Source organism: Aegilops tauschii, chromosome 4 (genome assembly GCF_002575655.3).
Source record: "Aegilops tauschii subsp. strangulata cultivar AL8/78 chromosome 4, Aet v6.0, whole genome shotgun sequence".
In the NCBI taxonomy this organism is placed as follows: domain Eukaryota; kingdom Viridiplantae; phylum Streptophyta; class Magnoliopsida; order Poales; family Poaceae; genus Aegilops; species Aegilops tauschii.
This window is the reverse complement of record NC_053038.3, coordinates 376,126,112-376,150,034: the sequence shown is the minus strand read 5'-3', so window position 1 is coordinate 376,150,034 and position 23,923 is coordinate 376,126,112. Positions and strand designations below refer to the sequence as shown.

General features: G+C 47.6%; 1 long non-coding RNA gene across 1 annotated transcript; it reads right to left on the bottom strand.

Moving 5' to 3' along the window:
- Nucleotides 1-2,938: 2,938 nt before the first annotated feature.
- LOC141021531 (uncharacterized) lies at nucleotides 2,939-6,492 on the bottom strand. Its single transcript, XR_012182849.1, has 2 exons — nucleotides 5,726-6,492; nucleotides 2,939-5,634 (listed from the first exon to the last, which is right to left on the bottom strand). It is a non-coding gene; the product is annotated as an uncharacterized lncRNA (long non-coding RNA).
- Nucleotides 6,493-23,923: the final 17,431 nt, after the last annotated feature.

Below are 23,923 nucleotides of genomic sequence, written 5' to 3'. Positions count from 1 at the left end.
CCAACGACGAGATTGGTGGATTTAAAATATCTCATTCTTGACAACATGTGAATCATGAAACACGAACTCAAATTGTCAAGAATGACATAACACCACCTCAAATGATATTGTAGAAAGAATTGCACTTTGGAATGCAAGATGAAGAATACTTGAACTCCTCAAAACAAAACATGTGTTGAGCACCATGTTTATTTTGAAGTATGGCTTGACGGATCATAACTTCGAGAGAAATCTTGAAGAACAATTGAAGAATGAAATGAATCCTTGACGAACCACCATGTAGAGCCTCCATGAAGAACTCCGGTAAACAAAAGGATGATATAAAGAAAGAGAAGTTGAAAACACAAGGTGAAGCCTTGCAATGATTTAGATGGAGCTTCGCGACGAGATAATGCGGAAAAACTTGGAACTCCGGAAGAAGGAATTAATCACTTGGATGAAACAAGACAAGAATTATGTTATGCGTATCCTTCACCAATTTAGATTGATGACAAGCAACGGATTTGGCATACTACTTATTCTCGTTGAAAAAGGATTGAAGAGAGATATTGCTCAACTTGGGAAGGTCTTCAACGAACCACCGGTAGGATTTGGGAAGAACGAATGAATTGATACGGTAACAAAGGAAGAGGAATCTTGAACGAACCACCGTAAGAATTGAAAATGAAAGTAGCAAAGGCACAATTCACCGGGAAGAATTTGAAAACGAATGAAGATACTTGAGGGGATATATATACAAGTGAACGAATAGATGACAAGCTGATTAGAGAATACTTGAATGATGCACCGGTAAGATTTGGAGAATGAGATCTGAAAGCTGAGAATGAATAATTCTGAGATGATGGCCTCAGAGAATCAAACTGAAAAGACTCCTGAAATGCTTCGGATGGGTGAAAAGAATTCCCACAATCGAAAACAATTATGAGAGGATGGCATCAAGCTAGAACCATGAATCTTGAAGAGAATGGAGCAAGATTTAAGAGAAACTCTTCTTCGGTCTTCAAATGTTGAGAATGACGATGAGAAACACCACCATGAATTGTTGAGGCACTCCGGACTGAAAATTGGAAAGGTTGAACCAATGATGAAAAGAATTTGAAAGATCTTGGAGAAAGACATATGACTGATGATAACCCATTCTTACGTCAAACTTTGAAAAGAATTTTAGAAGCTCCGGGAAAATTAGAAGAGTCAGGTAAGATCCTGGGAAAAGACCTGTGGGTTAGGGCCCACTCAAAAGAACCACCGTTGAACGATTGCTTGAAAAGAGAGATTGCACCGGTTGAATTAAATGGCTTGAATGAGATAGCATCCTTAAAAGAACTTGAGTGAATTGAGAATGGAAACTTGAATCTTCTGAGATATCTTCATCAGTCCGGAACAATTGAATAGCGAGAAGTGCATGATTAAGAGGTGCACCGGTACGAGAAAAAACATTTGAAACGAGGAAAATATATGATCGACAAAGCTTGAATTTAATCCACCGGAGAAGAAAGAGAACGAATAATGATGAAGTTAAGGCTCCGTTAGTATCTTCCTGAGAATCACCGGATAAGAACATTGACGGAAAAGAATGGAGAGACTTCGCATCAATAAAAAGGATACTTGATTAAGAAATCTGAGTCCTTGCAGAAAAGGGTGGGAGCGTGGGAAAACAAAAGCAACTTGGGTCGGATGAAACGAACACCGTTGAGAAAAAGCTTAGAATTGATCTTGCGAATGTTGGAATAATCGGATTTACTTGAAGAGAAGCACACCGGTTGGAAAAGAATTGGCATGACAATCTCGATGATCAAGAAGGATTGGTATTCACATAGAAGTATGAGAACACCGCTTAGGAAAGGTAAGGAATCAACACCTGACAATGAAGCAACTCGAATACCACAACTTAAAACAAAACAAAGGATTGGCTCGCAGATAAGCCGGAAACAAACATATGATAGAGATTTCGTCCAAAGTGTTCGTGATGAGGCCCCACGGGCACGACGTACAGCGGACGTCACGAATGACAAACAAGACGTCCCCGAATCGGCATAGCCAAGGATTCTTTAAGACGCCGCGCGACCACTGTAAATCGACCGTGAAAAGCGAACCACTAGACGTTGGACCCCAATCTCAAATCATACATCTGTCGAAAAGATATTCTAGGAGCTACTTGAATTCCCACTATAAACTCCCGAAACTGTCTGGTTATGCAATCAGGTGTTGGGGATACAGGGGACGCAATATATCTCACCCAAACTAACAATCCCTAGATCCAGTTGTATCCATCCGTCAACTCATAACCAAGAAAACTCCGGAAATCGTGTACCTCAACCTTCGAAAAGCATCCGTTATACGAGTTATGGCAATACTCCCGAACCCCGCCCCAGTACTGGGTGGCGTCGAGGTGATCTCACCAACAACTGCATAAAAGAGATTTTCGATGTCGGCAAAACTCAGGTATTCCAGAACTGCAACGATAAAATTGTGACGACAACACCTCGGAGCTCAACTTCCCGGGACACTGCCACAACCCCTAAATGTCAGGAGGCACCAAGAACAATGTTCTCATCACAAAACCATCGAAACAATTCCAAGATACCCGCGTGATCCTATAATTTTTTTTAGTGAAATTTGAGGAGAGGAAAGTAAAAACATCTACGTCAGGAGGCCTCACAAGAGCGACGAAGGGACTGAGGAGTAAAACGAATCCTACTCTCCGATATATATAATCTTAAGACTCAAAACATTTTTGTTCTAGACTCAACAACGCCAGCGATTCAATCAAGCAGGGGGCTCCTAAGTCCGGGATGGCTCTGATTACCAACTTGTAACACCCACGATGCGGCTATATCTCTCACGTGTCGAGGCACGACTTAGAGGCATAACCGCATTGTAGGTTTTGTTGCAAGAAGGGTCATCTTCACACAATCCCATGTAATGAACAAGAATGGGATAAAGAGAGTTGGCTTACAATCGCCACTTCACACAATACATAAATAAATTCATACATCATTCAAAATACACACATAGACCGACTACGGTCAAATCCAAATGAAAAGAAGATAACCCCAAATGCTAGATCCCCGATCATCCCAACCGGGCTCCACTACTGATCATCAGGAAACGAAACATAGTAACGACCAAGTTCCTCATCGAACTCCCACTTGAGCTCGGTTGCGTCACCTGCACTGGTATCCTCGGCACCTGCAACTGTTTTCGTAGAATCTGTGAGTCACGAGGACTCAGCAATCTCACACCCGCGGGATCAAGACTATTAAAGCTTATAGGAGGGATGGGGTAATGAGGTGGAGCTGCAGCAAGCACTAAGCATATATGGTGGCTAACATACGCAAATAAGAGCGAGAAGAGGAGCAACGCAACGGTCGCAAAGCTAGAAGTGATCAAGAAGTGATCCTGGAACTACTAACGTTCATACATAACACAAGACCGCGTTCACTTCCCGGACTCCGCCGAAAAGAGACCATCACGGCTACACACGCGGTTGATGTATTTTAATTAAGTCAAGTGTCCAGTTCTCTACAACCGGACATTAACAAATTCCCATCTGCCACATACCCACGGGCACGGCTCTCGAAAGTTTATACCCTGCAGGGGTGTCCCAACTTAGCCCATCATAAGCTCTCATGGTCAACGAAGGATATTCCTTCTCCCGGGAAGACCCGATCAGTCTCGGAATCCCGGTTTACAAGACATTTCGACAATGGTAAAACAAGACCACCAAAGCCGCCCGAATGTGCCGACAAATCCCGATAGGAGCTGCACATATCTCGTTCTCAGGGCACACCGGATGAGCCAGACGTCGGGTTGGCATAGACCCTGGTTGCCCAGGGGGCGCCGGACATCGCTCGGTTTGGACCAGCACTCAGAGGAGCACTGGCCCGGGGGGTTAAAATAAAGATGACCCTCGGGAGCGCGACTCCCAAGGGAAAAGAAGTAGGTGATAGGCAAATGGTAAAACCAAGGTTGGGCCTTGCTGGAGGAGTTTTATTCAAAGCGAACTGTCATGGGGTCCCCATAACACCCAACCGCGTTAGGAACGCAAAATCAAGGAACATAACACCGGTATGACGGAAACTAGGGCGGCAAGAGTGGAACAAAACACCAGGCATAAGGCCGAGCCTTCCACCCTTTGCCAAGTATATAGATGCATTAATTAAATAATAGATATTGTGATATCCCAACAAAGTTCGTGATATCCATGTTCCAACATGGAACAACTTCTTCATCTTCACCTGCGACTAGCAACGCTATAAGAAGGGCTGAGCAAAAGCGGTAACTTAGCCAAACAATGGTTTGCTAGGAAAGGATGGTTAGAGGCTTGACATGGCAATATGGGAGGCATGATATAGCAAGTGGTAGGTAGCGCGACATAGCAATAGAGCGAACAACTAGAAAGCAAAGATAGAAGTGATTTCGAGGGTATGGTCATCTTGCCTGAGATCCCGCAAGGAAGAAGAACGAGTCCATGAAGAAGAAAAATTGACGTAGTCGAACGAATCCTCACAACTCCGGAACGAAACCGAAGCTAACGAGAGAAGCAAACCGGAAAGAAGCAAACAACATGGTAAACACACAATCATAAACATGGCATGATGCACAATAAAGTATGATGCATGTCTGGCTTAAATGAGGCATGGCATGGCAAAATGCAACAAACAATACTACAAATAAAGTGGAGCTCAATATGCAACGAGTTGCATATTAACGAAACACCACATCAAATATTTAGTTCTCTCTCGTTTATGTACCCAACAATATTAAATGTTGATTAACATGGCAAGAGGTGAAGCATAAGTAAACTAACTCTTTAGGCAAGTTTAAATAAGGCCGGAACAACAAACAACAATTCCGAAAAATCCCCATATGCATATTTTGGATTTGGTACTGTTCTGCCCTATACACAATTTTAGAGTTATTAAACATGCAAAGTAATGCCACCAAGTTAAACTAGGCATTTTTTCACCCGATTTACATATCAAGTTTATTTAAAACCGAGCTACAGTTATTTAGTTATGAAATAAAGCATTTTAGCATGGCATTCAAGCAAATTTAATCAAACAGCATTTTAGAGATTTCAAACATGGATGAAAGCAGCATATTATGAAACTAGATGAAAAACTAAGCATTTTACATGTTTAAATCATTTTAATCCAATGCACCATTTGTGAGTTATTAAAAGCATGAACATGAGGGTGCAATGTGTAAACATGCAGTTTACTGGATAATTAGATAAATTCGCAGCAAGGAAAAAAACACATGCACGGGCCGAAACTGATGGATCTGGGCTGCTCGCCACGGGCTGAGGCCCAGGTCGGTGAGGTGGAAGTGGAAGCAGGCCGGCTGGCTTGAGGCCGAGCGGCCCCGATGGAGTTGGCCAGGGGCGCGGTCAACGCGGGCGGGCTCATTCCCGAGCTGCTGCTCTCATTCCTGAAGAACAGAAACAGCAGCACCATGGTGATGGAGAAGAAGACAGCAGGGGGTCCCTGGCGGCGGGGTCGGCCGGAACCGGCCGGAACGGGCGCAACGGAGCGTGGGGAGGCGCCTGGGTTCAGATCCGGCAAGGGGAGGAAGGCATGGGCGCGCGGCGCCGGGGTGCTGCTAACGAGGACCGGCGTCGGGGATGTGCTCCTGCTCGAACAGAGAGACACGAGCGACAGAGAGGTGAGAGAAAGAGAAAGGGCGCGAGGCGAAGGGAGAGGCACGCGGCGGCAGGGCTCACCGGAGTGCATGGGGCGGCGAGGAGGAGCTGCCTACTCCGGCAGCGGGATCTTGGTGGCTTTGATGGGCAGAGTCGGGGCGCAGGCGCGGGGCTCCAAGCGCGAGGCTGGGGATGCAGCGACGAGGCAGGTGCGGGCGACGGGGATCCGGGCGAGGACGGCGGCGCCGGAGCTTGGCGTCCATGGCAGGGGCGACGAGGAAGGGGCGCAGCGCGGCTGCCGGCAGGGACGAACGGGCGACGACGCGCACGTCGAAGACGCGACCATCGATGGGGTTGCTGCCCAGCGAAGCGAGAGCAGAGAGATGAATCGCAGAAAGAAGAAAAGGAAGTGAAGAGAGAACGAGGGAGACGGGGCGCGGCACGGGCCTACTGGAGGTGGTCGTTGGTTGCGACGACGCAAGGGGACAAGGCCGAGCGCTCCTGCTCGGGGCCTCGAGCAGCTTCACGATCCATTCGGGATCAAGGGGAGAAGAGGTAGGCTTCGGGCGCCTGGGCAAGAAGCGGAGGAGGTCGGGGGCGAAGACGGGAGGCTGGTGCCTTGGAGGCGGTGGGTACGGGCGATGATGGTGGTTCGCTGCTGCGATTTGGGCGGCGCTGAAAAACAGGGAGGGGGTCGGAGAGGATTTGGATCGGGAGGATATGGGGAGTGGAGGCAGCCGGTTGGTTGGGAGAGAGATCGGGAGAGATCCCGAGGAAGAAGGTAGGTAGGTGGCGGCAGGCAGGGGAATGGATGGCACATCTTCCTAAATTTTAGGGGCGTCCGATCGTCATCGGACGGCTCCGGGTCAATTGGGTAGTCAAAAGAATAAACGGAAGAAGTATTGTGGTATTTCGGGGTTGATCCGGACTCAACGGTCATGACTGAGGGGATCAGGTTCGAGGGCAAGTTTCGGACGCGCACGCGAGGCGGTGTGAGCACTGTACGGAGAGACTCCGGTTTAGGCAAGAGGGAAAACGAAGAACAAGGTTGGTCTCGGGACGATCAACAAAAGCAAGGGGAGACGCGGCAACTATGAGCGGATGCAAGTTTTATGAAAACATGACGGTAACAGAGTGCCGATGCAATGCAAATGATGACATGATGAATGCAACAAACAAATAAATAACACAGCCGACACACAAAACATGGAAGGCGTCTGGAGCGTCGGTCTCGGGGCGTTACAAGGAGAGTGATGAATCATCGTCGACTGAAAGAGGCCATGTGCGCTCCAGCTTTCTCTGAACAGGAATTTTCCCGCACTCAGCTCTGTGGATGCATATATCCGAGCCGCCCGGGACGGACATGCTGGAGTTACTCAACTGTTTTCAAAGGATATGCAGGTAATAGTTTGTGCAAATTTAATAGACATATGCCAGTAGCCCCCGAGACTTGAAGCGGTTAGGCCAACCGATTTAAGGATCATTATGACCTGCAGGTTCTCAAGAAGGAGAACAATGCGATGTCCCAAGAACTGGAAACAAACCAGACAAAGCTGAATGCCGTCACCATAGAGGTTGCGGAGATGAAAAAGGCCACAATGACCACTGGTCAGAAGAACAAACTCGATGAGGAAAAGGATAAACAAGCCGAAGAGACAAGGAGCTTAAAGGCTCAGTTATCGATTGTGCAAAAAGAAAATAAGAAGTTGAAAGGCGCTTATTCGGTACGACCTTTTGAACCACCCAAGGGTTTCATAGAAACCCATAATTCGGATTGTCACAACTCTATTGTTGCAGGTCTGTTAACTGGTCGGCCTGAAGAGGAAGTGTCTGGATTCCGAGGCGACGTGCTTAAAGAGCTGTCTGTGGTGCATGAGCGGGGTCGGAAAGCTATGAGAAGTACGGCTAAGGCCTTATGGTCATCCGATGCCCCTCTAGAAAGTATGGAGGGATTGGCGAACCTGTTCAAAGGTGCCCGGCGCCGTTTCGAGCTATGGAAGGTGTCCGCATGCCGGGAAGGTGCACGAGAGGCGTGGGCGATGGTGAAAACACACTGCACCGGACTCGATCCGAATCATATGGCTCGAGTAGGTCCTCGGGGGCCAGATGGAAAAGAAATTCATGTAAACTTGGTATATGACCAAGTGATGATAGCTTCGAAATATTCACAAGAAGACTATAGTTTAGACATTCTTATAGATGGCATAGATAAAGAGTAGGCGCTCGATTAGATGTATCAATGTACTTCTATCAGCGAACTTATCTCCAAACGAACATATCAAAATTTGTCATCACAGGCCTTCGGCTTCAACCTCCGAACCAGAAAGGTGGAGTGTTTCTGGATACCATTTAGGAATGTAGAAAAACATTCATTATGTCCGGAAACCAGGCAATCCAGTCATATTGCTCAAACAGACAAAATTTTGTTCGGGGAGTTATGTTATATTACCTTTGAACATAAGAAACATCTTCCAAGGAAAATAGTTTCGTTAAGGGTTCCTTTCCTTGGGTTGGCCTGCCTGATTATACATGCCTAGGCTGTGATCCATATTACGGGTAGCGTATCCAATGTTAAGTATTTACAAAAATGCAAACAATATGTCGTTGCTTGCCGACCAATTATGCTCTTAAGAACACTAGCCTTTGGCTTCACCCGTCCGAGGCACAAATCCGGATTACCCGGTTGTAGCAATCGCAGAGGTACTCCCTTTACACCTTAGCCAAACAATCGGGAACGTAAGGCATAAACACAGGAGCAAGGCAATCGAGCTTGGCAAAAACTTAAGTCATAGAGGTGCATATAATGGCAAAATATGTATAGAGCGAACGACGTAAGCATATGAAAGCAACAAGCTTTTAATAGAAACTTTGTTCAACAAAGCTCCCAGTTATAATGGGGTGTATACATTTAAGGATGTGTACCCCTAACAGTTCGGTAGATCCAAACATACACTGGGATATAAAAAGGGGAAAATAAAAAAGAAGAGAAAGAAAGAAGAGGAGAAAAAAGGAGCCTAGTCAAAGAAACATAAAGGAGGCAGCCGAACTATGCGTAGAACTGTCGAAGCCGAGCAGCGTTCCATGGATTCGGCTGAAGGTGATTATCCGATGCATTACGAAGGCGATAGGCTTCTCCTGTGGGAACACCCTCCCTTTTTGGTTTGAGCTTGTCCTTCTTCTTCTCTAGGAGACGTAAGACGAGATCGCCGACGTTGTATGTCTTGGCCCGCACTTCTCTGCTTTGGTATCGTCTGGCCTGTTGCTGATAGAATGCGGAACGGGCCTTTGCAATATCACACTCCTCTTCAAGGCCGTCTAGGTCATCCTGCCGATCGAGCTCGGCTTCTCGCTCTTCGTATATGCGCACTCGAGGTGAGTCATGAATAATATGGCAGGGCAAAACAGCTTCTGCGCCGTACACCATGAAGAAAGGTGTGTATCTGGTTGTTCGATTAGGCGTAGTCGGCAGCCCCCAGAGCACGGAATCGAGTTCCTCAAACCAATGCTTATCTGACTCCTGTAGGGAGCGCACCAGTGTCGGTTTAATGCCGCTCATTATCAGGCCATTGGCCCATTCAACCTGACCGTTAGTTTGAGGGTGGTTGACGGATGCATAGTCGAGCTTAATGCCCAAGTTAGCACACCAGTTTTTCTCCTCGTCAACTGTAAATTGGAGCCATTATCAGTGATGATGCTGTGCAGGACACCATAACGGTGTACCACGCCGGATATAAAATCGATCACTGGCCCTACTTCAGCCTTTTTACTGGTTTAGCCTCTATCCACTTAGTGAATTTATCCACCATGACCAGTAAGTATTTCTTTTTGTGGCTTCCCCCTTTAAGGGGTCCGACCATGTCTAGCCCCCAGACCACGAAAGGCCAAGTGATGGGGATTGTTCTCACGGCAGTGGGAGGCATATGACTTTGATTGGTGAAAAGCTGACATCCCACACAACATTGCACAAGGGCTTGTGCGTCTGCTCGGGCCGTTGGCCAGAAAAAACCTGTCCAGAAGGCCTTGCTTATGAGGGCCCGAGCTGCGGCGCGAAGGCCGCCTAGACCAGCATGTATTTCAACCAAGAGCTGCCGTCCCTCCTCTTTGGAGATGTACCTTTGGAGGACTCCAGTGGTGCTTTTCTTGTACAGTTCACCTTCGTGAACTTTTTAGGCTTTAGAATGTCGAACTATGCGACGAGCCTCATTTTGATCATCAGGAAGCTCCTGCCTATTAAGGTAGGCCAGGAAGGGTTCGGCCCATGGAGCAATAACGGCCATGATTTCATGGGCGGAGGGTGTTATTTCGGTACCGAACCCCCGATTATCCGTATTGTGTTCGGCTGCTGGGGGCACGATTAGGTCCGGACTAGTGTTTTCGCTCTCGTCCTACCACACCACGGATGGCTTAAAAAGCCTTTCCACAAAGGTATTAGGTAGGACGGGATCGCGCTTGGCACCCATTCGAGCAAGGATGTCCGCTGCCTGGTTACTGTCTCGAGCAGTGTGATGAAACTCAAGCCCCTCGAATCGAGCCGATATTTTTAATATGGCGTTTCGATACGCCGCCATTTTTGGATCTTTTGCATCAAACTCTCCATTTATCTGGGAAATTGCGAGGTTCGAATCGCCGTGCACCTCTAGGCGTTGTATGCCCATGGAAACAGCCATTCGGACGCCATGTAGAAGTGCCTCGTATTTGGCTACGTTATTGGAGTCCGTATACATGATTTGCAGCACGTAGCGGACTATGTCCCCCATGGGGGAGTCAAGATGACACCAGCGCCCAGTCCGGCTAGCATTTTCGAGCCGTCGAAGTAGATGATCTAGTTGGAGTATGAACTGTACTCTTTAGGGAGCTCGGCTTCCATCCACTCGGTGACGAAGTTGGCCAGCACCTGAGATTTAATAGCTCGGCACGGCTTGTATGTTATTTCAAATTGTAAGAGCTCAATGCCCATTTGGCTATGCGGTCGGTGGCATCCCTGATATTTATAATGTCATTGAGTGCTACTTCGGATGCCACTGTGATCGAACACTCCTGAAAGTAGTACCGGAGCTTGCGGGATGCCATAAAGACCGTGTAAGCTATCTTTTGATAGTGAGGGTATCGGGATTTGCATCGTGTAAGGACCGTCGATACATAGTATACTGGTTTCTGGAGGGGAATTTATGTCCCTCTTCCTCTCGCTCGATGACGAGTACGACGCTCACTACCTGGTGAGTCACGGATATATAAAGCAACATAGGCTCGCCAACGCTTGGGGCGGCTAGGATTGGGTTGCCTGCTAATAAGGTTTTTATTTCTTCCAATCCGATTGTAGCCGCATCTGTCCATCGAAGTGGTTGGTGCGTTTGAGCAGTCTATAAAGTGGTAATGCCTTTTCTCCTAATCTGGAGATGAAGCGGCTTAAAGCTGCCATGCACCCTGCTAGTTTTTTGACCTGCTTTAAGTCTGTTGGTATGGCCAATTGTGACAAGGCTCGGATTTTGGCTGGGTTCACTTCAATTCCTCTATTGGAGAACCCTAGCAGCTTTCCGGGTCGAACGCCGAAAACACATTTTTCCGGATTAAGCCATAGGTCGTATGTTCGGTGGTTGTCAAATGTGAGGCGGAGATCATCCACCAATGATTCGACATGTTTAGTCTTGATGACCATATCGTCCACATATTCTTCCACTGTCTTGCCTATTTGTTTTTTCAAACATGCTTGAATCATGCGTTGGTAAGTGGCACCAGCGTTTTTAAGCCCAAAAGACATAGTGTTGAAACAGAGAAGCCCGTATGGGGTAATGAATGCCGTTGCGGCCTGGTCAGACCCCTTCATCTTAATCTGATGATATCCGGAGTAAGCATCGAGGAAACACGGTGAGTCCTATCCCGCGGTTGCGTCGATAATTTGGTCAATGCGAGGCAGCGGAAAGGGTCCTTAGGGCAAGCCTTATTAAGGTCTTTGAAATCAACACAAAGGCGCCAGGATTTATCCTTCTTCGGCACCATGACCAAGTTGGCTAGCCAATCCAGGTGTTTGATTTCTCTGATGAACCCGGCCTCGAGTAGTTTAGCTAGCTCCTCCCCCATAGCTTGTCGTTTGGGTTCAGAAAATCGCCGTAGCGTTTGCTTGACTGGTTTGAACCCCTTGATTATGTTGAGGATATGTTCGGCCAGTCTGCGTGGGATCCCGGGCATGTCTGAAGGGTGCCAGGCAAAGATATCCAAATTTTTGCATAGGAACGCTCGTAGGGTGACATCGACCATTGGATCCAGTTGTGCTTTGATGGACGTTGTTTTATTAGGATTCGTCGGGTGCAGTGGTGAAAGGATCGAGAAGAGGTGTCTAGAGGGGGGTGAATAGACTCTAATCAAGAAAAGTTGCAGTTTTTCATTTCCTTTAGTTGATGTGGAGTTTGAGCACAAGTTTAAACATTCACAATACATATCAAGCAAACATGCAAGCATACAAAGAGTATATGAGCAGCGGAAAGTAAAGCATGCAAGTTGCAAGAATGTAAAGAGATGGGATTGGAGTGTCCAAACGCAATTTGGAGACACGGAGATTTTTTATTCCGATAGGTGGTGCTATCGTACATTCACGTTGATGGAGACTTCAACCCACGAAGGGTAACGGTTGCGCTAGTCCACGGAGGGCTCCACCCACGAAGGGTCCACGAAGAAGCAACCTTGTCTATCCCACCATGGCCGTCGCCCACGAAGGACTTGCCTCACTAGGGTAGATCTTCACTAAGTAGGCGATCTCCTTGCCCTTACAAACTCCTTGGTTCAACTCCACAATCTTGACGGAGGCTCCCAAGTGACACCTAGCCAATCTAGGAGACACCACTCTCCAACAAGTAACAAATGGTGTGTTGATGATGAACTCCTTGCTCTTGTGCTTCAAATGATAGTCTCCCCAACACTCAACTCTCTCTCATAGGATTGGATTTGGTAGAAAGAAGATTTGAGTGGAAAGCAACTTGTAGAAGGCTAGAGATCAAGATTTATGTGGTTGGAATGGAATATCTTGACCTCAACGCAAGTGTAGGTGCTTCTCTCTCAGAAAATATGTATTGGAAGTGTAGGCTTGTTCTGATGGCTCTCTCCACGAATGAAGAGTGGGTGGAGGGGTATATATAGCCTCCACACAAAATCTAACCGTTACACACAAATCACCAAACTCGGTGGGACCGAATCATTAAACTCGGTCGGACCGATTTAGTTCAAAATGTGAACGTTAGGATTCTCGGTGGGACCGACATGTCAACTCGGTGGGACCGACATGTCAACTCGGTGGGACCGATGTGCTAGGGTTAGGGTAAATTCAAAACTCGGTTTGACCGAGTACTCAAACTCGGTGGGACCGATTTGGGTAATAAGTGAAACAGAATGTTGGCCAAGCAAACTCGGTGGGGCCGGTTGCAAATCTCGGTGGGACCGAAACTATTGCAACAGACAACAGAGAGTTTGCAAGCCCATCTCGGTGAGACCGAGATCCCGTTGGTGAGAGCGAACTGATTAGGGTTTCTGGCAGTGGCTATGTCAATTGAACTCGGTGGCTCTGGATAGAAAGAATTGGTGGGGCCGAGTTGGACTTTTTGGATTAGGACATATGTGGAAGTGAGAAAGTGGTTGAGGGCTTTGGAGCATATCACTAAGCACTTTGAGCAAGCAAGCCATTAAGCAACACCTCATCCCTTCTTAATAGTATTGGCTTTCCTATGGACTCAATGTGATCTTGGATCACTAAAATAGAAAATGTAGAGTCCTGAGCTTTGAGCTTGAGCCAATCCTTTTCCCTTAGCATCTTGAAGGGGTTCCACATCCTCTTGTCCATGCCACTCCATTGTTAAACTTATCTGAAACATACTTGGTAGAAGCATTAGTCCAACAAGAGATATGTTGACATTAATTACCAAAATCACCCAGGGAGCACTTGTGCTTTCAAGTGGAAATTTAACTATTTCATCTACTGGTTTGAAAGAGGTAGATTTGGGCCTCTTATCGAGGATCACATCATCTTTGTCCACCGTGGATCCCAGGGTGGTTTGTTCTTCGGCTGCAAGGGCTTCGGATAGTGCCTCAAGGGCCAAGTATGCGGTTTTGTTTTCAGCGCGGAGTGCTATATCCGGATCACTTGTGATCATGATTACTCCATTGGGCCCCGGCATTTTAAGCTTCATGTACCCATAATGGGGTATGGCTTGGAAGCGTGAGAAAGCATCCCGCCCTAAAAGGGCGTGATATCCTCTATTGAAGGGAGCCACGTGGAAAAGCAACTCTTCGGACCTGTAATTCTCAAGCGTGCCGAATACTACATCAAGTTTTATTTCCCCCGAACATCATGCTTCTCGACCGGGGATGATGCCTCGAAAGGTGGTAATGCTTTGCTTGATGCGTGCTCTGTCAATATGCATTTTGTCGAGCATGTCTTTGTAGATGAGGTTGAGCCCACTACCGCCGTCCATAAATACTTTGGTAAGTTAGAAGCCGTCCATAATTAGGTTCAAGACCAAGGCAGCGGGTGCTAGGTCTGATCGGATCTTGGTTCGTCGTCGGCGGTGAAAGTTATTGCTGCATCGTTCCATTGATTCATTGCGGCTACTTGGCTAATTTCGGCGAGATCACGGAGTGCCCTTTTGCACCAATTATTTGAACAGAATGTCTCGAAGACCGTAAATACGTTGAGATCGTCATTCCCCGGAGAATACTTCTCTGGATTAGCGGTGATGAGGATAGCCTCGCCGCTTTTAGCTACCTGCCAGAGTACCCAACATGCCCGAAGGCTATGAGTTGGTTCAGCGTTCGGTGTTGCATGTATCTGATAGGGCTTGTCCAGCATGTCGGTGCATAAAAGGAGGGGCGCACTTTTGTACCCCTTTACCTCTGCACGGGCAGTCGGAGCCGCGCCCACGGTCACACCAAGCAGAGCAGGGGAGGTGAGCCAAGGTAAGACCGAAGCCCAAGATAACTAGAGCAACGCCAAGGCCAAGACCACAAAGAGCAGAGGGACGAAGCACGTTCCCCCGGCAAGACCCTTGCCTGGGCGGCCTCAGCAGCCCCGGCAAGACCCTTGCCGAGGCAGCTCGCCCCACACCAACAGAACGAGCCACCCTTGAGCCCATGATTTCCAACATCACGTTGGGCCAGGGCTCGGGAGGCACCTTCATGGTGGCATGCAGATCTTTGTGAAGACAAGGAACACTCAAGATCAGATGAGGATTAGAAGACGACGATCCTCGGCAAGATCCTTGCCGAGGAAGGCCACTAGACCCCTGGCAAGGTCCTTGCCGGGGACGACAGCGCACCACGGCAAGACCCTTGCCGAGCCACCCGGCAAGGCCCTCGCCAAGGACGCCAGCAGGGCCACCGCCAGGCCCGCGCCAACCAAGTTTCCACCGCCGTTCGCATGCAGCTGCCAGCTCAACCAGCTGAGCAGGCACCTGCATGGCAACATGCAGCTCCCGGGCCAACTCATCAAGCGCCTGTGTGGCGATATGCAGATCTTCGTGAAGGCTCCACCACCGCGCCACCTCAGCTGCCTGCCTGCCTACATGGCACCGCATGCCTCACTGGCCAGGGCGCGTGTCGAAGCGAGGAGGAGTGGCGACGGACGGGACGGGCCTCGCCCTCGTCCCCGATAAAGTTAGGGGACACCTAAGCTACGCATTAAATGCGTCTTGTCCTGTAATACGAGCGATAAGCTCATAGCACTGTGCGCCTTTCCACCTCCTGTGTGCCACTGTGGCAGCCCCTTTCGACTATAAAAGGAGGCCCATGGCATACTGGAGAAGGATTCAGCTCTTTCGAACCACACACTCACCACAGCTAGTTCGAGAGCTCAAGATATCTCTGAAATACACGCACCAAAGCAGGACTAGGGTTTTACGCATCCTCCCGGCCCGAACCTGGGTAAACGATCCTCGTGCTGGTTACTAATCATGCTCTTCTCGCAACCCCGCGCCCCGGCAACCGTAGTAGGGATTCTTGTGATCCCATAGGTGTTGTTCCACCCCGACACAGGAGTTCGTGAAGAATGGACCTATGTCCCATAAAGGGTTTGTTTTTCTTGCCGACGGGCTTATGATCGGATGCCTCATAAGGGTGTACCCATTTTGCCCGGGCAATGCACTGCTCAAAGGCAGCGGGTTCCAATTGGGTTTTTTAGCCTTCCATGTGCTTTCCATTGCGCAGTACTTCTGTACTACATGCGATAGATCCGTGAAATTCTGTATGCGACGGCGGTCGAGGGCATTCCGAATTCCCTCATCGGTGCAATTATGATGAAAAACCGAGACCGCATCATCGTCGCAACAATCTTTTATCTTGTTTTTAACAAGTAGAAACCTGGCCCAAAAGTGATGGACCGTTTCATGAGGTTACTGCCGCACATACATCAGGTCGTATATGTCAAGAGGGCCTGAATTGCTTGAAGAGTATTGATTGTGGTGGGCGGGTGGGCTAAAACTTGAATCCCTGCCCAAAATTTTGTAAGGATCTTGTAAAATCTCCGAGGTCACCGGTTCAGGTCCGGGAAGATCCAAGTGCTCTCCGGACCCTAACTCCAACCCTGAGTTCGGGGGACGTGGGGTCTCCTGCAAAGGAAGAGTATCCGGTTCAATGGGTTCGGAGATCCGAACATGGATGGTTTTTAGTTTAGGAGAAGAAGTGTTCTTGTCTCGTTCCTCGACGACCGCCACCAGGTGAGTGATCGGCGGAAAATTGATTTCCCTCTGGTCAGGTTTAAACCCGATACGATCACAATCCGTTGAAAGCCCCAGGGCGGCGATGCGATATAGCAGCTCGTTTAAGGATGAGACGTCTGTCGGATCCATCTTTTCGGATTGTTCGAGACCGATGCGGACGTGATGTTTGGCTATCGCGGGGGGCGCCATCGGCTTGACGGCCGTGTGGACGCTCACGGTGAAACTAATGAGCCGGAGGGCCTGTCTCGAAGTCAGGCTCCTTCCCAAAGTGATGTCATTGTTGATGCCAAGGTGAACCATCGATCCTTCTATTGACAATACAATGGAACTCTCAATGAAAGCACCAATGTCGGTGTCAAAACCGGCAGATCTCAAGTAGGGGGTCTCGAACTGTGCGTTTGAGGATCAATGGTAACAAGGGGCGATAGGGACATGATGTTTACCCAGGTTTGGGCCCTCTTAAAGGAGGTAAAACCCTACGTCCTGCTTGATTATATTCAATGAGTATAGGGGTTACAAGAGTTGATCTACCTTGACATCGTAATGGCTAAACCCTAGCTGTCTAGCCTATGAGAATTCTGATAGCCTCTACGGACTAACCCCTCCGGTTTATATATGCACCGGAGGGGTCTAGGGTTGTACAGAGTCGGTTTACAGAGGAAGGGAGTACATACGGACACCAAAACTTGCCGTTCATGCATAGAGGGGTCCTACCCGGACACAGGGGATAATCTCCAGCCTCTATCCTTACGGCCCACCAGTCCGGCTCATATTAAATAGGCCGGCCACCCGGGGACCCCCTAATCCAGGACTCCCTCAACATCCTAGATGGATTTGTTATCCTTCATGAAGCAGTCCATGAATTACGCCGGAAAAACTTGAATGGGGTGGTACTCAAAATAGACTTTGAAAAGGCTTATGGCAAAGTCAAGTGGCCCTTTCTTGAACAGTCTCTCAGAATGAAAGGATTTTCCGTAGAGTGGTGCGCTATGATCCATAGCTTCGTTTCTGGAGGTAGTGTTGCCATTAAGGTCAATGATGACGTTGGACACTATTTCCAAATGAAGAAGGGATTGCGGCAAGGTGACTCGTTATTGCCCATGCTATTCAATATAGTGGCGGATATGCTAGCGGTCATGATTGAGCGTGCCAAGGTTGATGGCCAAATTGATGGGGTAGTAAATCATCTAGTTGATGATGGTCTCTCTATACTTCAATATGCCAATGATACGATTCTCTTCATGGATCATGACCTCGAGAAGGCGAGAAAACTAAAACTGATTTTATCAGGATTCAAGCAACTCTCGGATCTTAAGATCATTTTTCATAAAAGTGAATTGTTTTGCTTTGGCAAGGCTCAAGACGAGGCCGACCTATACGCTGAACTATTTGGATGCAGGTTGGGCCAATTTCCTATCACATATTTTGGGATACCGATACATTATCGAAGACTCACAAATGTTGAATGGAAACACGTCGAGGAGAGACTGCAAAAAGGACTTAGCAGTTGGAAAGGTAAACTGTTGTCTTTGGGTGGAAGATTGGTCCTCATAAATTCAGTACTAAGTAATATGGTACTATATATGATTTCCTTCTTTCAATTACTGAAAGGAGTTTTACATAGATTGGATTACTTCCGATCAAGATTCTTTTCGCAAGGAGATAGCGAGAGAAAGAAATATTGGCTGGCTAAATAAAGTGTGGTTTGCCGTCCCAAAGACCAAGGTGGGTTGGGCATTCATGACCTTGACAGCCTATTTGGTAAACACTCGGGTAGGGGACAGAGAGTTTGCACAAGGGTGTTTATGGAGGGATTAGACATGGGAAGTAGATTTTACTCACATTCCTTTGTTTGGAATATGATGGGAATTGACATGGGATAAAATTCTGCTCACGAATTAACATGGTACCCCCTGGGAAGAAATCAGTGGGAATTGGCTTCCACAACTCCCATTCCCCTTCCCACTTAAACTCCCATTCCCTCTAATCAAACACTGGACTTTTAATCTCCTCACCCCTCAACTCCCATTCCCCATCTCTAATTTGCCCAAACCAAACGCGCAATGAGGTTAAGAATAGGGCCCTCCTCGGCAAATGGTTGTTTAAATTACTAACTAACGAAAGATGGTGTATGGCAAACCCTCCTAAGAAGGAAATACGTGGGTTCCAAGGCGGCATCCCAAATATATTGGAAGCCTAGGGATTCCCACTTTTGGGCGGGTCTAATGGCTACGAAGAAATATTTCTTCTGCTATGGATCCTTCTCGATTAAAGACGGCTAAAAAATTAGATTCCGGGAGGACAAGTGGCTAGGAAATGCACACTCCAGGAACAATATCCAGCTCTATACGACATTGTGCGCCACAAGGGTGATACTATCGCCACGGTGATGGAATCATTTCCGCCGAATGTGACATTCAGAAGAGATTTAATTGGACCCAAACTACAATTGAGGAACATTCTGCTTCAGCGGTTTTCCACGGTGCAATTGTCACATGGGTCTGATGTATTTTGATGGAACCTCCATGGGAATGGAAAATTCTCAGTGGAGTCTATGTATAGAGCATTACTCCAATCTGATGTGCCAGTTGTTAATAGCAAGAAGATCGGGAAGATGAAGATACCTCTTAAGAATTAAATTTTTGCATGGTATCTTCGTCGTGGAGTAATTCTTACTAAAGATAACCTTATTAAGAGGAATTGGCATGGAAGTCCGCAATGTGTCTTTTGTCACCATGAGGAAACAATAAAATATTTATTCTTCCAATGCAAATTAGTTTGTTCTATATGGTCAGTCATCCAAATAGCTTTTGACTTGTATCCTCCCAATAGTGTTGCTAATGTATTTGGCAACTAGTTACATGGGATTGATCACAAGTTTAGAACTCTTCTCAGGGTGAGAGCGCTTGCCATTATTTGTTCGCTTTGGCTATGTAGAATTGATAAGGTTTTTAACGATAAAAGTACTTCTCTATTGCAGGTTATCTACAGATGTACCAGGACTCTTCGTTTATGGTCCTCTCTACAATGCGTGGAGTATCGAGACCTTTTTATGAAGGTGTGTACATGATTGGAGGATATGGCGAGGGATACTTTTACCCAACATGGGTGGCAGCATGATCTTAGGATTGGTCCCCCTTCGCTTTAGGCGTCATACAGACTCTAATGATTATTTATATTTCGCCTTTTTATTTTTCATTTGTGTGAGAGGACTTTATTTGGTTGTGTGCATCTTAGTTATGCAGAGGCCGGGTACAATGCTCAAATCTTTTAAGTAATAAAATTGCCCCTTTTCGGAAAAGAGAAGAACGAACTGACAAAGCGAAACATATTTTTTTTTGAGAAATCTCGCCACTTTATTACTCAATAATAATGTCCATAGGTACATGGTTCGGGTCATGAGGGGTGCCCAACCAAACATGTCTACCAAAGCCTAGATTACAGGCTGACTTGGCGAGATTATGAGCTTCGAAATTGTGGTTCCTATGCTCATGAACAAAAGAACACAAAGTAAAGCTATTGCTATGCTCTATTATTTCATGTACTATCGCTGAATGAAGGCCTCTTGTTCCAGAGTTAATATCCTTCACCATACCCAAGCTATCTGATGCAACCATCACTCTCTGGATGTTTAGATCATCTGCTAGCGCTAATGCTTCTCTGCAAGCAAAAGTTTCAAGTATCATTGGGTCAATGATGGCTCGAACCAGAACCGCCGTAGACCCAAGGTATAACCCTGTGTGGTCTCAGCAAATGACGACAACTGCTCCTCCTCGGTTGTTGCGCAGAATCGCTGCATCTACGTTCATCTTCACCACTGCCACTGGTGATGCTATCTAGGAATGGGGAGAGTTATGTTGGGCAGCACCTGGGACTTGCCTCGGCGCAATAGGGACTAGCTGACTCAGCTCATTCATGTACGATGCCACGAATGATGATGTTTGCTGAGGAGATTGAAAGATTCCTTCGTGTATTTCTTTCCTCCTTGCGTACCATATAGCCCAAAGTGTGATAACCATTGATGTAAACGAGCAATGATCCAAAGTTTCACTTAACTCGAAAAGCCAATTCTTCGCCCGTGGCTCCACATTATCTGCCATTTTTTATACTAGCTCTGGCTCCGCAAGAGCCCATGTACTCCTTGCCATGGTGCATGATATAAGCGCATGGTGCCATGAGTCCTGCACCCCCACACAACAGGCATGCATCCCTGGTTGCCCTGTTCCTCCTGTTCATCATGTCTATTGTTGGTAAGGAGTGTCGGGCGAGCCGTCATAGGAAAATTCTGATTTTAGATGGGACTGAAAGTCCCCAAACTTCGTCCAGTCTTTCTCTTCTCGTTCGTTGCTCGATGAGCCAGCACGCTCATGCAACCAGCCTTCCCTCATAAACTTTGTGTTGACCAAAAATCTATAGGTTGAACTTACTGTAAACATGCCCTTTTTGTCAGGGTTCCAAGCCCAGAAATCCTTTGTGTTCCTAGTGCAAATCGGAATCTTCATGATTACCTCGGCATCAATGGGCAAAAAGATTCCCCGAACTAACTGAGCGTCCCAAGCTTCCATCGCCGGTAAGAGCAGATCAGAAACCTTCTCCGAAGGGTTCGGTACTAGCAACGTAATTGGGCACAAAGACGCTTCCTTGGGAATCCAATTATCATCCCAAATATTCGTCGATCATCCATTCCCATCTCTTCATATGATTCCCTGTTAAAGTATCTCCTTACCCTCTTCTATTGCTGTCCAAATCTAAGATGGTCTAGGCCCAACTTCTGCGTTGAGGAAATCTGTACCGGAAAATACACGGATTTAAGAATCCTAGCACTCAATGAGGTTGTGTAACGCCCCAAGACCAACGCTTCAGAAGACTTCCATATTTTCGTGATCACCGTGTGTTTCTTTTGTGCTTGCTCTTTTATTTTTCATTGCATCATGTCATCATGCCATCATGTCATTTAATTTTTAAAACTCAACTAAATAAATTGCATAGATTTTTGATCTATTTAAATCAAGGGAATTCACATGGTGATTTCTCTTTATAACATATCCTCCCAATACTTAGGGAGCTATACTAAACCATTCCATTGGCTTGGAATCATCCATAACACATGTGCTCTGTTCTTCAAATTTCCTTTTATCCAACTCAACTTCAATTCTTCCTTTGGGGCCTTTTAGTAAAATTGAGTTGCAATTTTACTTTATCCAGAAATGTTCCAAATCTGCCCATAAATCACATCTGGTGTGTAGGGTCACCTTCTATAGTTTTCAACCCGTTTGTAGTTCATTTGAATGGGTTTCGAAATTCAAACCTGCCGAGTTAAATCCAACGCGTGTGGATTTTACTTCCTCTAAAAATCCTCAAGCCATTTTGTCAAGTTCCTCGTATTTTTGTGAGTCCGGGAAAATAATCCCCATGCCCAAATTCTTTGTCCACCCATTTCTTTTCTCTCCTCTTCTTTCTTTGCTTTTCTGTATATGGAAGAGATTTAAAGGAGGGAGAAAGAGGGAGAGAAGCCCAACCAAGAACTCAGGCCGGCCCATTTGCGCCTGGAGGCCCAGCCGCACCCCCTGTCCTTAACCCTAGCCCCCTCAATCGATCCCATCCCTCGATCCCTTCCTCCCTCCCGTGAGCCGCCAGAGAGAAAGAGAGAGAACAGCAGCGCCGCGCCCGATTCCCTCGACCCGGCTCGCCCTCGACGTCCCCTTCGCCGGAGCCCTTCCTCCGCGCCTGCGCTGGCGACTCCTCCGACCGCCTTGCCGCCCTGTCGCCGCTCCATTCTCTGCCATCCCCCTCTTCGTCAACTGCCAGGAGCGCCGCCGCCTCTCTTCGTCGCCACCAACAGGAGCTCCAAGCGCCATGGTCTCCCCGAGCTCCGCCGTGCCATTCATCTCTTCCACTGGCGGATCCAAGTCCTGCGCTGGCCTCGCCGTTCGGATCCGCGCCAAGCTCCGACGACCTCGCGACCTCTGCACCTGGGCGCTCAAACCCGTCTTCCCGGCCTCCTCCGCGTCCCTTGGCTGCCTCTGTCTGCATCGAGCAGCAGCAGCTCGTCGCTCAACACCATGCCACCCGTGCCCTCAAGCTCCTGCGCCAGCCTCAACCTCCTTCCCTGTGCGTGAGATGCTCTCCTCCGGCAGCCACCTCGCGCCGGCTCCTTCTCCCTCGCGCCCGAAGCCTTGCCGTTGCCTGCGTCCGTCCACCACTTGCAGCTGTCGGAGCAGGACCTCCTCGTCGTGGCTCTGCCTCCACTAGCAGCCTCCTGCTGCCTGTCATCTCCATGGCCTTGAGCAGCCCAAGCCGCCGGGCGTTCTGGCCCTTGGACATCACTGTTGACCCAAGGAGATCACCGCCAAGTCCAAGGACTATCCCCGAAGATTTTGGACGCGCCAAGTTCCTCTTCGGAAGTACTACGTCTACATGACGACCCGCCAAGTATTGTGGCACCGAAGACCTTTGATGCGTTAAGTCCCTCTCCGACAAATTGTTGGGCTACCATCCCGTGCATTGCCACCAAGTACCACGACATTGACGGCCCTACAAGTTCAACTACGGTTGCCGTGTACGACTACCGTCGACCCTCGAAGACTCCGTGGACGTCAAGTTCCTCGCCGTGACCCCGAACATCTACGGAATGTGTACGACTACGAAACGTGTACAACTACTTTGAGAACGACTACTTCCACTACGACCCGTGAACGACTACTTCCCTCGACATTTTTGAACCGCCTCGAAACGCACGCTTCAAAGGTATAATGACGAGACGACCGCCCATGAACGAATGCAAGTGTTGTATGAGTTGCTCATGTTTGCACCGTGTCCGATTTGTCACTCGTTTCCATGCCACTAACCTGTGGGAACCCGGTAGTCGGGAGCACCCCACCATCTCTAGCATGTTCCGCACATCCGCACACTTGCTTCTTTTGCACCGGTATCTCCATGAGCTACCGGAACCGATATGTTGCCGTGGCATCATTTTCGGATTCGTTGCCGTGGCACCCCTTTCTTCCACCACGGTGACAAATGCTTCATAACATGCTCAAGTCAACATTTTCATAAATTGGCATAAAACTTGCATTGTCATCCGCATCATGATAACAACATTTAAAAATGTTTATTATTGTTGTTTCCTTTAAATTGCTATTTATGCATATGGGGATATTCCGGAATTGTTGTTTGTTATTTCCAGCCTCATTTAAACTTGCCTAAATAGTTAGTTTTCATATGATTCATCCCTTGCCATGTTTAATAACATTTAATATTGCTGGGTACATAACCGAGAGAGAACTAAATAATTGATGTGGTGTTTCGTCAATATGCAAGTCGTTGCATATTGAGCTCCACTTAATTTGTAGTGTTGTTTGTTGCACTTTGCCATGCCATGCCTATTTAAACCGGACATGCATCATACTTGATTGTGCACCGTGCCATGTTGATGTGATGGTTGTTTACCATGTTGTTTGCTTCTCTGGTTAGCTTCGGTTTCGTTTCGGAATTGTAAGGATTCGTTCGACTACGCCCGTTCGTCTTCTTCTTGGACTCGTTCTTCTTCCTTGCGGGATATCAGGCAAGATGACCATACCCT